General features: G+C 27.3%; 1 protein-coding gene across 1 annotated transcript in view; it reads right to left on the reverse strand.

Moving 5' to 3' along the window:
• Positions 1-13,117, reverse strand: part of LOC132941586 (uncharacterized) — a 109,440-nt gene extending 96,323 nt beyond the window's left edge. The window contains 1 exon segment of the mRNA XM_061009705.1: positions 12,949-13,117. The gene's annotated coding sequence lies outside the window, so the exon portion shown is untranslated.
• Between the last annotated feature and the right edge of the window lie 4,229 nt (positions 13,118-17,346).

Consider the following 17,346-nt stretch of genomic DNA (forward strand, 5'->3'; position numbering starts at 1 on the left):
AATTCTAATTTTATTGTTTAATAAACAGTAAAAAAAGGCGCTACTCACTTGAAATAAAGAAGGAAAATTATATCATTACAGAATATAGATGGTATAAAAATGTAACTATTCTATTATGTGGTACGCATTAGAAACTCGGTGTTTTCTGTTTGGACGGATGGAAATATTTAGCTGGAAATATGTTGTGTTTAGACGAGTGGTCTTAATCGTTTTCTTGAAAATGTCAATATTGTCATGTTACATTTGTCGTGTGATTTAAGTTTTTTTTATTATTTATTTAAAAGCTACTATTATTAGTATACAACTAAGATATATCAACTATAATTACAATATAATAACAGGTGCGATTACTTTATTTATGTATTCTACAAGTTTAGATCTTAAAATAGGTCTAAAATAAATACAATAGTCTAAAAACAATTATCATTGATAAACGGTTGAGCACGAAATTCCAATGAACAAATAGAAAAAATAAAAATCTACAAAGGTATTATATATATTAGTTTTGATAGTTCTATTTCTATTTTTATTATACACGTAATATTCATCTTTCATAATCATAAAATAAATATATACAATTTTAATACGTTCCTACATGGAATAAAAATAATCAATAAATGTAAATTATAACCTTTTAGATTCTGACTGGGGCGATGAATGTATTGGTTTTAGTGTTTTACATAATGGGTTTTATTTTTATTGACTGTCGTTTGTCATCGTTCTTTATCTATAGCAATAAAAATGCTTCAACTTACCACTTTGAAGATGGTTTCTGGTAGAAAATTGTACCTAGTTGGTACTTTATGAGGAACGAAGAATTGTTTTAAGTGATTGGAAGAAACAACAAAAAAACAGGAATAATTAGGTACTCAATTCCAGTTTTCAACAAAATCGTATTTGCCAAATGCCATAGACGCACATATGCGTCCATAGGTCGGTGTTGTTCCAGGGCCATAGCTCTTTTAAGTTTTAACAACAGCTGTTAAACACTATATTGATATCAAAAAAATCAAAGACGAATCCAAGGACGCTTACAGAAAATATATCGGAATAATACCAAAGAAGTTATAAGTAAATTAATATTTTCATTTTTCCATGGTTTCTACCAAAATATTTATTTTTTTTTATTATATTTTTTTTTTTATCAATTTATCATAATATCACAATCACACCGTCGTATTATGTAGTTTGTTGTTATGTTTAAATTTTGTTTGTTTGAGACGTAAGTACGTAAATAATTATTATTATTCAAACCACTATAAAAATCATAATTTGCATTCGTTAATTACATTTTGAAAACCAATCGCCGCATTGTTATAGATGGCCAATAACTTTGGACAAATTGGTCCAAACACTTTTTTTTTTAGTTACTACCTACCTAATACCTATATTGTTAAGTAATCCATAAAAATAATAAAATACGAAAATTCAAAAAAAAACAATAAAAAAATAATTCGGTCTAGGAGGTACTCCTAGCCAAAATTAATTTGGCACTGAAAGGGTAATGTGTTGTAAACTTGTAACTAAAAAATTAATAACCGTTGTAGATACTTGTGGTTTTGTTCATAAATTGTTTATTAGCATTTTCTAGACATGGATATTGCTTTCAAAATATTATGGCTCTCTTTGAGTGGTTTATAGACAATTGAAATTTTCATTTTATTTTTAAAAATCTTGAAAATGTAGTACTATGTTCATAAGTTATTCATACTGCAATTGAAAAATATAAGAAATTACAGTACCTAAGTTCATCACAACACAACAAGTTGAAAATTATTCTGTAATTCAAAATGTATAAAATGTCTAACCTCAGGCTATAATATATATATTTAGATTAATTTTAAGCTATTTATACTACAACATTTTTTTTTTTTTAATTTTCAGTAAATAAACTTTGAATTATGAGGAATTTTCTATCAAAATAATATATTATGATCGTTCGTGTTTAATATTATTTTATTTAAAGCTCTAGTATAATAATGTCGTCTGTTAACGGTCTATATTTATGTCATATATCGTTTTCGCAGTATTTGGTTGATATAATATTACCTATACCTATCTTGAATTATTTGTCCTGATAAAAAAATTTGAAAACGATCAGCTTTTGTGACAAACTTTTATCGTTCATAAAACGTGAGTCATACGTTATATAGTCAACTTGTGTATACAATTATTGATGATAAACGCCATTGTTTGTGTCAATGTAGCTCAACTTTCCGTTCAAAAATATTTCAACTCCATAAAAATCTACACCTATAGATAAAATACATTATGCATTTTAATGGTTTTATGTTCTTTCAGTATGTATAACAAACTATGCATAATATATTATTCAATATTTAATAATTACATTTGTATGCATACCATTTAATTTATTCATGTTAATATATATACAAGATTACAAGAATATAATTCATACATTATTTGATCATTTTTGTCTACCGTAAAATCGTGAAAAGTAAAAGCCAAACAGTTACCGGTGGTGGAACACTTGTTATTTTTATTGACTTTAGAAAATAATAGTGAATTTATTGATAAATTCACCAGCAATAATAAATAATCCGATTTAATAAACAATTTTAAAATTAGATTATAGATAGAACTGCATTTATATTTCTTTAATTGAAAATTTATTTTTCAAAGTCTTTTATAATTCAATTTTCAATAAACGTGTGATGTATAAAAAGTACCTAGGTACAAAGTACTACATACAACTTTATGAACATTTTTTAGTATCCGAAAATATATTTATTTTAAAAGATATATTAATATACTAATCATGCATAATAAATAATTGTATGGTGGTAAATATATAATATTGATCTCGTTTTCTTCGGACACAACTTAAATTTATTTTATTTTTGAATATAAATTATTCAAAAATCAATTATTAAGATTTCCAAATACAATTTACTATAAACTACATCAAAAACAAAATAATTTTTCAACTTTAAAAATAATGCGGTCTAGTTTTCTTCTTAGAGACATCAACAGAAATAATTCGTTATTAAACTATACAGGGTGTCCCATGAGAATTTACTATTTTAAAGTGGCAAGCTAATGGTATTTACATTTCATCCCCCCTCCCACTACACTTTGAAATAGTAAATCCTCCTGGGACATCAGTTGCGTATTCTGGTGGTGTGTACAAAGTCATATAACCCCGGAAGGCATAAGACACCATACATTGTTGCGGCTCCTTACTAAAGTTGTTTCTCTTTTATTGCATTTTTTACTGTATGGAAATGTATTAATGCTTTTTACTAGTGTTATAGTTTTTTAGTTTTTTTCAGTGATCTAAATAACATCGGCAACTATAGTAGTTAGTTTAAAAGCCTTATTTACACAATTGTATTCTATAATTTACAATACATGCCAACATAAGTTGTATTAGAGTCAATTTCAGATTCAATTGCTTTGAATAGTTTATTGGTGTTCTTAGTGATATTGTTTTTTTCTTTGGTCCATGTAAGTTGTGGGGGATTACATCCTAAAATCCATCAAGCCCTAAAATATCATTAGACACTCAAGAAACTATATTATCGCCAAAAACAAATAACCCATGGGGGGAATAAAAATAATAAAATGTATAACCAAAAAAACCAACCAAAAATCTACACTAAACAAATACATGGCCGAAATTCAACTTCAGCTCAAGCAATAGGTTTTCAGAATACCGACGTATAGTACCTATAGTTTACGATTATAATAGATACCAATGTTTAAATCTATGACGTTGTCTAATACTGAACTCAGTACTGAACTATATTATATTATCTACCTCCAACGTATATCATTTTTATATGATTAGAAATGAATTTATAAAAATGTATAATTTAATTATATCGAAGTATAAGTGAATTAGTTTTGTGCTAAAATAGAAGGTGACTCTTTTTTTTTCACCCACCGGTAAACAAAGCTCAACCCTCGATCCACCACTAGAACATCCTCAGTGTAATATGTTTGATAAATAATTTATTGATCATGAACGAGCATAATATAATGTTATGGACATAAAAAATAAATAGAAATAATAATACAGATGGTCTACACGAGCATGCTAATTTTTTCCTTGTTTGATTAAACGATTGATGGTATTGAACAATATTTGAATAAGGATCAGATTAAAAAATAAAATAAAATTGTATAGTGAAAATAAAATTATGCATATAGATATGTACGTTTTTTTTATTATTATATTTAAGTAATAATTATTCATTAAAGCTAGGGATGTTCTGTAAAATGTACATTATTGTACTTATAAAGTTTATAAAATTAACTATAAGTCTATAAAATATATGTTTTTTAGGTGAGGTGCACGTTTAATTGGAGGGGAAAAAAGTGGGGCAATTGTTTTGAATATTATGTTATTTATAGTTAAATTTTTCAACATTTATTACTCCAGTTTAAATTGACCTACAAAAACCAGACTCCGTAATCCGTAGGTATATTACAAGTTTTACACAACTATAGTTATTATATTATTTAGTTATACATATAGATATATAAACGCTACTGAGAACTTTATTTTTTTCCAAATATTCCAAACACGTACATAAATAATTTCCATTGAATAGCATCGTTGTTAAAAAATTATACAAAAACAAAGTCTGAACTTTAGTTTTTTTCTACATTTCCACATATACATACATTATCAATTAATGTCAGCAATATGGTGAATCTTTCTGACAGTCACCAATTTCTGTTGACATATACCTATTAGTACGTTTCGGGAACACGTTAAATAATAATAATAATAATAACATAAAATATTCAGCATCATATTCCAACATATAATAATATTTAAAATAATAGATAATATAGTATTTGTATGATACACTGACCGATATCGAAATAATTACACTTTTTAGTTTTTATTATAATACAGTATTGGACTTGGTACGAAAGGACCGGCTAAAAAGTTCAAACTATCCAACAATTTGAGTTATCCAAGGATAATCCAACAATAGGAAATTCTAGGGATCGAGAAAAAGTTTGACGTACTAACGATTTTGAGTTAGAAAAATTCGATTTAACCGAGTTTGACTGTATACGTATACCTACATTGAAATAATATTATGTAACTGCCATTATTATTATTATTTTATCTCGCAATAATGATGATTATTTTAAAACTTATTTTAAACATATTATTTATACAACTTATTTAAATACAATTTATTCCACACTTTGGTGCGGTCACTTAAATACAACTATTGCTACAGGTTGTTATGAAAATAAACCCAAGAGTAATAATATTAACGATAACGACTGCAGGGTTGTCGAATTACACATATTAATACTTAATAGTAGGATAAAACGTTTTATCTGATCTGGTTTATATTACGACTAAAAATGTGTACTGTACCTTATAAGTAAAATAATATGGATATAACAGGACTACTGACTTCCACAATAATGGGACAAAAAGCGTACCATTCTAAGTTTTTTTGGGACAAGGGGACAAAAAAAAGGGACATTCCCGTTTTGAGCGGAACGTATGGTCGCTCTAAGTCAATAGCAATAAAATATTATCTGCAATCATAATCCCATTATGAAACCTATGAGGTTATCAAAACAATTTACTAATTTCTCGTATGAAAACATAATTCACGTCGTTATTTGTGCGCATCTACGTAAGGCGTGTAGACATCATTAGTTTAAATTTACACATCAATTCGTATATTTCGGTTAATTATACTATACATATTATTATGTATGAACAATGGCGATTTCAGTACAAAGACTGCTTTCAAAAGTCACCAAATTCAGACGACGTTCACAGAAACAATATAATATATTATGTATAAACGACTTGTGACTTTATGAGTATATATAAACGTTGCATGTATTTACAATTATCATTTACGCACAAAATAATATTATATTCAATATTATCGTATTTTATCTTCAGAAAACTTAGTAATCCCGAAATGTCAACACTTAAAAATACGTTGGAAAGTTTGAACTTGACGCGTCTCCTCGGTGTATGGGGATAAGTGAATAAATACATAAAATATTAGTTTGATTTTCAAAGTTCAACAATGTTATACGAGTACATTTATTATTTTTACATTGGTGAAGTATGATTTATGAATGACATCGACAGCGTCGTAAGTAAAAATAAATCATATGAATACATTTTACCTCGACTATGCGCGTATAAACCTAATAATATGATCGAAGCAACGGCTATAAGTGCATTTGGGTCGATCAGCAAAACGATCATCGAACGACGATAATATAATAATGTGATATTTACTATTTTACAAACGCGTAAAAACTGAAAAGTATACATTTTTTTATACAAGTATTTCTGTTGTTATAATATATCTTTGGCTAAAGTTGTATCGAAAGTCATAAATAAAATCTAGTTTTACGTAATACGATTGACACGTCTGATACGTACCGATGTACATAAAGCTGGCCACTAGGTAACTGAAAACAAGGTATACTGATAGCAGTTTCTTTGGAGAAGTTTGAAAAGCGTAATAAATCAAATTCACGCCCTTTTTGTTGAACTTAAGCACCGTGGTAGAAAAAAATGCAATCATTTACACGGTGTTTCAAAACAGATAATTTCAATGAAATTAATTTAATTATTTAGAAAGACGTATTTCTTTCGGTAAAAGTTTTTATTTAAAAAATATTTACTCGGTGAAAAAAGAAGAAGAAAATGTCACTTCTTTAATTAATTTATACTTAATGATATCATATATTAAGTTTAATCCTCGAACAAATGTATTAATGCATTGTTCTTAAGCTAATAATAATATTATTGTTATTAGTTTTGGTATAATCCATTTACCTATTCCAACTCTAAAATGACTTACAGTGATAAATATTCACAAATATATATTTCTTTTCTTAAAGGTGGGTAGAAAAGCAACATTTTTTATATATTATGTACAAATTATGATTTTACACTATTTTGGTTAAAGTTGTTACAACTGTTATGCAAAAATGTTATTTATAGGGTTAAACAATGAAATTTATTTTTAAATTTGTATAAGTAATGCCCACAATTTTAGATTTTAAGCGGATTGATAAATGTACAGGTTTATCAATAATGTCTGTAGATGTTTTTTATTTTGTACCTGGCGTAACGTCGGTATCACCTAAAGTCGCTAACATCACTAATTAATTATATAGGTATAATATAAGTATCAATCAAATAATTAATAATAAAATATACGAGATTTAGCTGTGCCTAATAAGTTTAATATACCTACCGTTTTTCTAACAGAAAAATAAATTAGGTATAAACAGTAATATAAATAAACTATAAAATATTATTATAAATAAAGGCTAGACACAACGTCTCTGGTCAGAATCGTTTTTTGTTTCCAATGATTTATCATTGAATTCAAATGTAATACATCGATTACAGTGAGCTACTCAATGACGAGGTACACTCAAAAACTTCTATACATCATTGTGACTACCCCGGTGTCTTATACTTTATAGAGTTAAGTTATATATAGTTTTTAACATTATTGTTTTTAATATAAGAATAATAGTTATTATTTATAGCCTTATAGGCCTTATACAGTTCATTTTCAAAGGTTAAAATGAGGAATTCAATGATAAAATCGTAACACACGTAAAAGTTTCTGAACAACCTTGTTTAGCTTAATTGCTTGATTTTTCAATTTCAATTTTTAGACAACGCTCTTAGTATAATGGAATTAGTGATTTAAAATTCAAAAGTGTTTGGATCTCTTCTTGGAACGAATAGAGAAGTTGAAACCTTTATCATAAACTAGTAATTTTAGTAGTGGGCATAATACTTTTAAATTTTTAAACTATATCGTTTGACTCCATAGAGTTTTATACTGCACAATATGTACCATAGATAAAATTTAGATCTAAAAACATATTTTGATATTAATTGTATACTCATGTGGAATTCATTGTGAGCAATAATTTTATGTATACAAGTATTTTTTTATTATTATAATGTAAATTTTTTAAATTGTACATGCTATTTTATTATTTTATTATATTTAATGCACTGAATCATATATTTTATATCTTATAACTTTTACTTGAGTTATTTTTTTATACATAAATCATTTATTACGATCGTCAGCTCGAAGAAATATGTAATACAATTGAGCCTGGTTAAAATTCAATGACCAGTGGGACCATGTGAAAATAAAATGTAAAAGAAAAATATTTGAAGTAAAAGTGGTTCTAAATTGCAAACAGTAGGTAACTTAATATTTATTCACGTAAAATCGATCTCTAAGTCCCAAAAGAAGAACAAATAAACTAAGTGAAATATCAATAAGATGGAAATAAATATCTGAGACGATATAGAAAAATAAAAATGTTTAAGTAGGAAGGTAGTGTAGTTACATTAAAAAAGATAAACATTTTTTGATTCTTACGGGTGATTTCGATAAGTAAAATAAAAAACTAATATTCACATAAAATAATTACCATATAGTTAATCTAATTAAAATACCTATGTATCGGTTATGAAATAAACTTATTATTTACGTTTTTATAGGTACTTAAAAGTATTATTTCAAGAATGTACAACGGAAAACAAAATATTTTTATTAATAAATTTAAATTAAATAAATTGTACAAAAGAATATTTCAATAATTTAAACGATTTTAGCATTCAATCGTGATTCACTTAAAGAGTTTACTTGCCATTACTCGTGTACCTACAAGATATTTTTTATACAGTAATATAATTTCAATAATTTATTATGAATTAAACGAAACAACAAATTTAGGCAACACCTAAATAATACTAATTAGTAATTAATATCAAATAATATAAATATTACACTTAAATTATTATTCTTGTACAAAATATTATACAACCCATTTGTGCAATCCTATACTGTATGCATATTGTATCTCAGTTTATTATAATATACTTAATATACTTTACTATAATATACTTTATTCTGTACTTTCCCTTATTTAATTTATATAAATTTAATATATCTTAATTATTACTGAAATAACTTAAGACAATGGTATGATAACAATTATAAATTCATACTTGAAAATCAGAAATTATTCAGACTAAATTATTATTTTATATAGGTGGTGAAAAATGTAGTCACCTAAATATTACTTACGCATGTCGCATCTTAAAATTAAACTACTTTTTCTAATAAGGACTAGTCATTTGAATTTTCTAGTTTAAAGATGAATTATAAATATTGTGAGTAATAATGGTAGATAATGCCATAATGGTAGAAAAAGCTGTTTATATATATAGGTAATATTGTTATTGTTATTTTGTTGTTTTATTAAATAATTAATTTTATGACTGTAATATTATAATACTTTTACTGTTGTTTTTCTACAAGATAGGTGCCTAGCTAGCCAATCAGAACGCTGCTATAAATCCCTAATTTTATGTTACTGCCCAACACTAGCGATAAATAATCTTGTTTTTTTTTTATTTAATTGTTTATAATAAATGTACGATGGTTATGGCCGGCGAATGGTGACCAATACTAAACGTATAGGTACCTAGTCGTAAATCATTAGCCATTATTGTGCAGTTCGAACGTAAAAACTTCAAGCTTTTATACTATGTTATATCCTTTGAAGTCTTAAAACGGTCCTATTGTAAGGTAAGGTAATACCTTTTACATTATTAATATCTTACTTAACATAATTTTCCCTTAGAAGACAAGCTAGTAGCTTAATATATTAGTTATTAGTAAAATTGCATAATAATTTATAATTGCAAGTAGGTACAAATACTTCAGTTAGATATATATTTTGTAAAATTAGTATTATACCTAATATTTTCATCATCATCTGATTGATATTTTTTGTATCATTTAGTATGATTTGCATAACCTTTAAAAGACTAAATCGTTAAGTAAGATTATTATAATAACAATATTAAATATATAACAATAACATTCAACATATATAACTTTTTAATATGCTTCAATGGCGCTAGTGTAATAATATAAATGTATACAAATAATATGAATATGAATATTATCTATTTAATAAACAGATTTTGCTTAAAAAAAATCATCTAATCATAGAAATTTTAAATATCAGAAATACATAAAATATGTATCCAGATTCCATAATCCTTCTCTTTCCCTGACTTAAAAATATAGTCTAAGACTTCACACGTGATTAGGTTTGGGTTTGTAAACTTTAAAATGTGTGTGATCAAAGTATATAGGTACTTCTTAAAAAATATGACATGTTGTTTTGTTTACGATTAAATATAGAATTCGTATTAATGTTATGTTGCGTGGTTTTGTAGTATAAACTAGAAACCCTCAAACCTACTTCTTTCAAACCCTTTTGCCGTATGCATTCATTTTGAACTATTATAACTCAACATCCATTAGGTACAAAGGAAAAGTTATGCTTCCTGTAGAAATAAACGTTGGTAAAATATAATGTACGAAACTTCTATTTGAAGCAAATACTTTGAAACTTAACATCAAGCATTCAAGCTGTTGTTTACTGAAGTGAACCCTTTTATAAAATACAGATAAAGCCCTTTACATTTTAAACAGTTTTTAATATTTTAAACTTCTTAATAACAATTTTATTGTTTTAATGTATCTGAATTGCTTTAAACGATTGTAAACTTTCTGCTAAAGGCAAACACATAATTATTTCCATAGCCAAAATGTATCTGTAATTGTATAGGTGTTTCGGGTTTATTTTCTCCTTTAAACTAAATTATTGGTGAACATATTAATACCTATATTTTTATATTTAAAATACATAATACTTCTATATTAATATATTACATTTTTAAGTAAAATATGGAAATAATACATTTTAATTCCCACTTAATTGTTATAACTAAGATAACTTTGTACAAGAATTAATTTAAGGACCTCAGTTTATAAAACTGTTAACTAATTAAACTTTATAAATAATATAGTTTTTTATTCACCAATATAGAGAAAGTAGACACACCTTTATTATTATTTTCTATTTATATTGTATACAATATATTAATTGTTTAAATAAACTAAAATTGTTATACAATGTTATTGTTATCATTAGAGTAGAATTATTTCGATGTAACATAAAATAATATATTAAAAATCGATGACATTTTTATCAACTAGGTAATAATAATTTTTAATTAAAAACAAAAATATACTTTTTTAATGAATTTCAATTTGTTATTATGTACACTCCATAAAACAAATAATGTAATCAGGCAAAAGCTAAGGTCAGAAAGGGATAGAAAGAATGTTGTCAGTCGTAAAATCTCAACAAATATATTATTTCCTTGACCACATGGAGCGTATCCAGGGTTTTATTCCAGGGGAAAAAAATGAATACATACCTACCTACATATCTAAATACCTATACCACAAAGATCAAAATATTAAATAAATCAGTGTTTCAAAAAATTATACATACACCCCATATGTCTAAAAAAAAATAGTACAACAAGGTTAGGTTAGAATACATAAGGGCATAGTAGAAAAATTCCATTTTTTATTTTTGAAAATTTTTATTTTTTCTTATTACTAAAATATGATTATAATTTATAACGTAAAACTTATTACACCACGTTAACGTGCGTAAAATTCTAACATAAAATTATGTTTCAAATCATTTTTTTTTTTCGTTTTCTACACTATAACCTATTTCTAATAATCCAAAAAAATTGCGTGACACATCATTTTTTGGTAAGGTATTTAACACAATCACGTATACCAATTAATTTCATTATATTTAGTTTTAAATATGAAAAATATATTTAGATAATAATAGTTTTTTAGAGTATATTATTTTAGTAAAAGCTTTATTTAATTTATTGTAATTTATTTATAAAATAATAAATTCCAAAATATGTTCTAATTAATTACAAAATGTATGGATATTATTCTACATTGGCTACACTAATAATAAATTTAATTAAGGTGCAATTCAAATAATATAAGTAAAATAGTATACATATCTAAGCCTATTTTTTCAAACTCTAAGCTGAATACATATAAAGAATCAAATAACATCACTTGAATAAGTTAAGAAAATTACCCAAAATTATGTGTCATTAAATTTTTTTGGCAAAATATTGGTTAAACCTTACCAATACATTTAAATTTAATATAATATTATTGTCTATCGAGTCAGTAATGATAATACATTTGATAATTAACAATATAAAGATAATAATAATATTGTAATATCATTGCATATACAATACTGTTTACATTTTCCGAGACTTTTTTTTGGTGTGGGGCTTGGGAGCTTTTGGCTGTAGCCCTCTCAACCACACATATATATGAGCCCCTGATTGACCTTATATTATTTTTAATACCTGGAGACTTTTTAATATTTATGACTTTCATAAAACTTAATATAACAACGGTTTATTATATTTTGTTATTACAAGAACAACAAAATATATAATTAATTTACTAGGTTTTAATCGTTTAATAATTAATGATACAACTTCTTGAATTGTGTAACCTTAAGTTTTAGTTAATTTATATTTACTATCACAAAGTTAATAGATTTAATTAGATAAACATAAAACGCTTTTGTATAGCTAAAACGTATAGACTATAGAACCAACCCTATTTTAGGTACCTACATATTTGATTAGTCATAATAAATCATAATATATCATATTATAATAGTTACTGATGTAAATATTCTATACCTACAACTTAGATAATCTTTTGAGATCATAATAAATAATACGGTCCTAAACACCTGTGGAACCATATTGTAATTTGTATCTGTCTTGTTTATTTATTTACTATATTTTACTAATGGTGTTTTTTGCTGTTTATCTTATAAAAAAGCGTCCACAGCTCGTGACCGAATAAATTGCAAGTTTTATAAATATTAAACATCAGCTATAAAATCTAGTTTGAAAAAAATAATCGTAACAATATTAAAAGTAACTTTTACGTTCAAATTTTCTACTACGTTGTTCTGTGTCAAATATAATAACATTACCTTGATTCACAGCGGTCGACAACTGTGTGGCGGGCACGTCGAGCGTGTTGAAAGGACGTAAGACACACAAAAAAAAAATGAAAATATTTTTTTGTGTATTTACGACTGGATTTCGTGGGTGGTTCGCGGCGCGTGTGTCGCGGTAGACAGTCGACGGTGAACTGAATGTCCCGAACGTTACCGACTTGAACGACGACGTCACCGCACGCGAATAGAGCTGGGGGTGCAGGGAGGCACAAGGGGGATTGGCGATAGTGTGCGTCCCCGCCCCTTCCTTTCCAGGCGAAAACCGCACGAAAATTAGCCCTTCCGAAAGAAAGGATAAAAAAAAACAAAAATAAAAAAGCAACTACTGTGCCTCACGTATACACTACTTGTTATAAATAAGCTCTCACCTGACTTCGTTTAGCACTCTTTATGTATTAAATTATAATTCATTGTACCTGTGTGCATGCTGCTCCGCCGAATCGATAGTACGTGTGCGTAAAGGCACAACAAATACCGAGGCCTGAGTGAACTGAAGAATACCGTAAAAACTATAAGGGCCGAACTAAGGGGGGGGGGGGGGGGGGCGAGAGCAATGGTCTAGTCCACCAAATGGCGGCCCGTGGACGAACTTTTTCAATAGTCCGCGGACACTGAATTTATTTTTATTTTATTTTTTATGATGAATTAAATGAGGTTTTCATTGCTTTAATTTAATTTTTTGATTTTGCCTGCAGTATCTTTGAATAAACGTGTTAATTTAGATAATATGATGGTTCTCAAAATGTTCTGCATTTTTAAAGGGGTCCTCCAAAATTATTAATTGATGATCATTGACTCTATGGTGCGTCACACTCGGGGGCACTCGACGTTAATTTTAAATGGATGGCAGGCAAATCTCAACTAGCTCGCGGCAAATTCAATATTTTCACCTTATAACTAGCTATGTTTCTTAAGGCGAGTATCTGTTTGAATAAATAAAATAAACATCGACGGTTTTGTAAACGTAAATTTTTGTTATAGACCTTATACCTGCAATACAATAAATAAATATAAAGTGGGCGGCAAAGTCTAAACACTGGCCTGCTGTTTATACTGCTCGCGCACACACGGTGGACGCAAAATAAATAATATTATATTTTACGTTTTGTTTATACGGATATATAGTTCAGAGCTGTGGGAGGGGGGAGGGGTGGATATTTATTGTGTCGAAAGCTACTCGCGATGTTTTGAAAGTTCACTGGAACGCCGACCGCTCGCTTAACACGTATATATATATTATGGTATTATGGTATATAATAATATTATGTACGTATAATAGAGGTACACGTAGGACAGTAAATGATTTAGTGCGGCCAGTGATTGTATCACAATAATATATTATATTTGGTTCTCGTTATAGTACAGTTGTTGGGGGTAAAATTATGGCTCAACAAATCGACGAGGTTTTCTTCAAAAATAACTATATATACGGGCGTTATTGCACGGATTCAAATAATGCTATTCGCACGGTATTATACCATTATTATGTGTATTTTTTTTATCCGATATATAGCCGCAGTACATCCGATTCGTCCAGTATTTTTGACCTATAAATATTCAAACTTTATTCGTTCACGTGCGTTAAATAAATTTAAAACTTTATGCGATATATTATTCGCAGTGTATGTGCCATATTATAATATATTATACATATTCCCTGAATAAGAATCGTAATTTTAAAAAAAAGATTGCGTACTTATTAATAATAATAATATTGTTTTGCGAAGGAAAAGCATACATTTTATATTTTTCACTCGTAGATATTTCTCTGAATATTGAAATACTCAATACAGTACTGCACTAAATCGGATTCCACATTTTGTATGGTTATAGTTTAAACTTTTAAGTATAGGTACTCGTATTGTACGCCTAAATGTTTATTACAAAAACCAATATAATGTACGATGACAATCAATTTCGCACGTATGAAATTATATATAGTTCTTGAATTTGTTGTAAACTTAAAATCTGTGGGCATTTATTTAAATTTAGAAAGTAGTGGGAATAAATAATATGATTTTTATAACAACCTATATATTTTTGTTGTTGTATTAAATTGTAGATTCTAAGCGGATGAAAATGTTACTTTTACTATGGTGTACTTTTTTTATGTGTCTTGACTTTTGTATCTTATTTTGTAGCAATTTTTCAATCTTCAAATTCAGAGGGCAGAGTCAAAAGTATAAAATAATTTTCTTTTAATCAGGAAAAACTAAAGAAAAATTACGGAAAATCGAAGATTATTTATTTAACTAAATTTTGGTTTCCTTCTCGATTTACCGAGTAGAAAAGTTTGAAAAATTACAATAAGGTTTTTTATAAGTTGTTGTTCCCGCAGCAATATTATAAAATATCAAAATACATACTGACAATTTTTATAATAGTTGAATGTTAAAATTTTGTCAAAATCACTATAATTTTTATAATAGTTGAATGTTAAAATTTTGTCAAAATCACTATAATTTTAAAATTATTTTGTAGTTAAAATTGTAGCACTGCACACATACTTAAACGGTCCTTATCGGGGCCACCAATAACAGACAACACATGAACACGTAGTAATAGCAGGGCTGAGAACACGAGCACACCCTTAAAGTTACTTGGTGGGACGGCTATGAGCATTATGAGTTATTTGATCATAATAATAGTCTAGGGTCATTGGAAAAACTAGCCCCCACCCCCACCCACCCAAAAAAAAAATATATATATATAACGTTGGTTATTAGAAGAAGGTCTCTGTAGTGTCTTATGATTTCCGTAGGTATGTCCACAACTGTAAAGCCCATCGTGCTACACGCCTATTATAACACCTTCTCAACGTCGAGGATTATGGCAGCTGTTGGTAAACACTGGCTGAGATTGACACTGATAATATGACCATATCCGCTAAGAATCTTAATTCGTATTCAATGATTTAACATTTAATTCAAATTTAACACTTCCATTACAGTGATGAACTACACTACACTCGAGGCCGCTATTACTATACAACGAATCGACTTCCCTTAAATTTCCTTAATCAGAATCAACATAATATCAGTATTATGGTAAACGGACACTTTGTATTATCTATTGTTTGAGTTGCATATCGTGGACATTTTGTACGGTGAAAATAAATCGATAAAAATCTATCGCGGACACTTTGTACGGTATAAATAAACCAAAATATATGGAAATATATTTATTACTTTAGTGTATTATAGTGTGTACCTAATGTCTTATGTCTTATGTGTAGGTTTATGCTGCACATTTTAATTATTATTGTTAAATGAAACAATTAACTCGTAAAATTGGACACTCTTTAATACAATGTTATTGTTTTTCTTTTATAATTTATAATTGCATGTTGTGCATACGTTAAAAATTTACAAAGCCTGTACATAGCACGAATTTATTATCATAATTATTATTATTATTATTATTTATGTCTATTAACTGCATGAGTTTTATGATAACAAATTAGGTGATAATATGTATTAATTTTTTTCTATCTCAAATAGTACAAACTGTCCGCGGTTTTAATTCTTTCTAGGTGACCTGCAACCCAGAATTATATAGGTGCTATAAGAATCAATATAAATGTTCCACTGATAAAGATATAATCTATTTAATTTTTATGGATAAAAAAAATGTTCAAAGCTCCTAAGAAATATTTATTATTTATACCGGCATTAAATTATATTAGGTATATCGTTATAAAGATTTACGCGCAGAAATACATCACGTGCAATTTCAAGATTTCATTATCCGTCCATTATTAGATAAAAGAACCTTCTTATGGTTACAAGATGATTAGTAGGTATAATCTCTTTTTTTATAGACAGCAAACAATTATAATATTGTTGAGGAATGTTTAAATTATTTTCTGTACAGCAATTCGTACCAACTCATGATATAATAAATATTCCTGTGGTTATTTTCATCGTAATATAATAACACTTGAGTATTATTTTATTATATTATTCCGAATAACGACTGGGTGCGCATAGTTTTACATTGTTTTTCGTTGAATTTGAAAAATCGTGATTTACGCTTTCATTTCTAAAAAATCGCGAGCCCTCGTGCAAAGGCCGCTGTTTATAGCAAACGATAATAATATTGCTTTTGCTTTTGCTCATTAATTATTGTTAACATTATCATAATTTGGATTTAAATTTGCAGTTCGAATTTCAATACCATAATATTATGTAATTTATCGTCAAACGGTTTTTTCGAAAAGTATTCTTCGGCATTCGCATATCATACACAATACACGCGCGCATATTATTACAGTAATATAATATAATATAATATACGTATATGTTATCAACACATAATATACAATGTGAAATATTTCCAATAAAGGTTGTATGTGTGTTTAATGCGCCCTCC

Source organism: Metopolophium dirhodum, chromosome 3 (genome assembly GCF_019925205.1).
Source record: "Metopolophium dirhodum isolate CAU chromosome 3, ASM1992520v1, whole genome shotgun sequence".
Lineage (NCBI taxonomy): Eukaryota > Metazoa > Arthropoda > Insecta > Hemiptera > Aphididae > Metopolophium > Metopolophium dirhodum.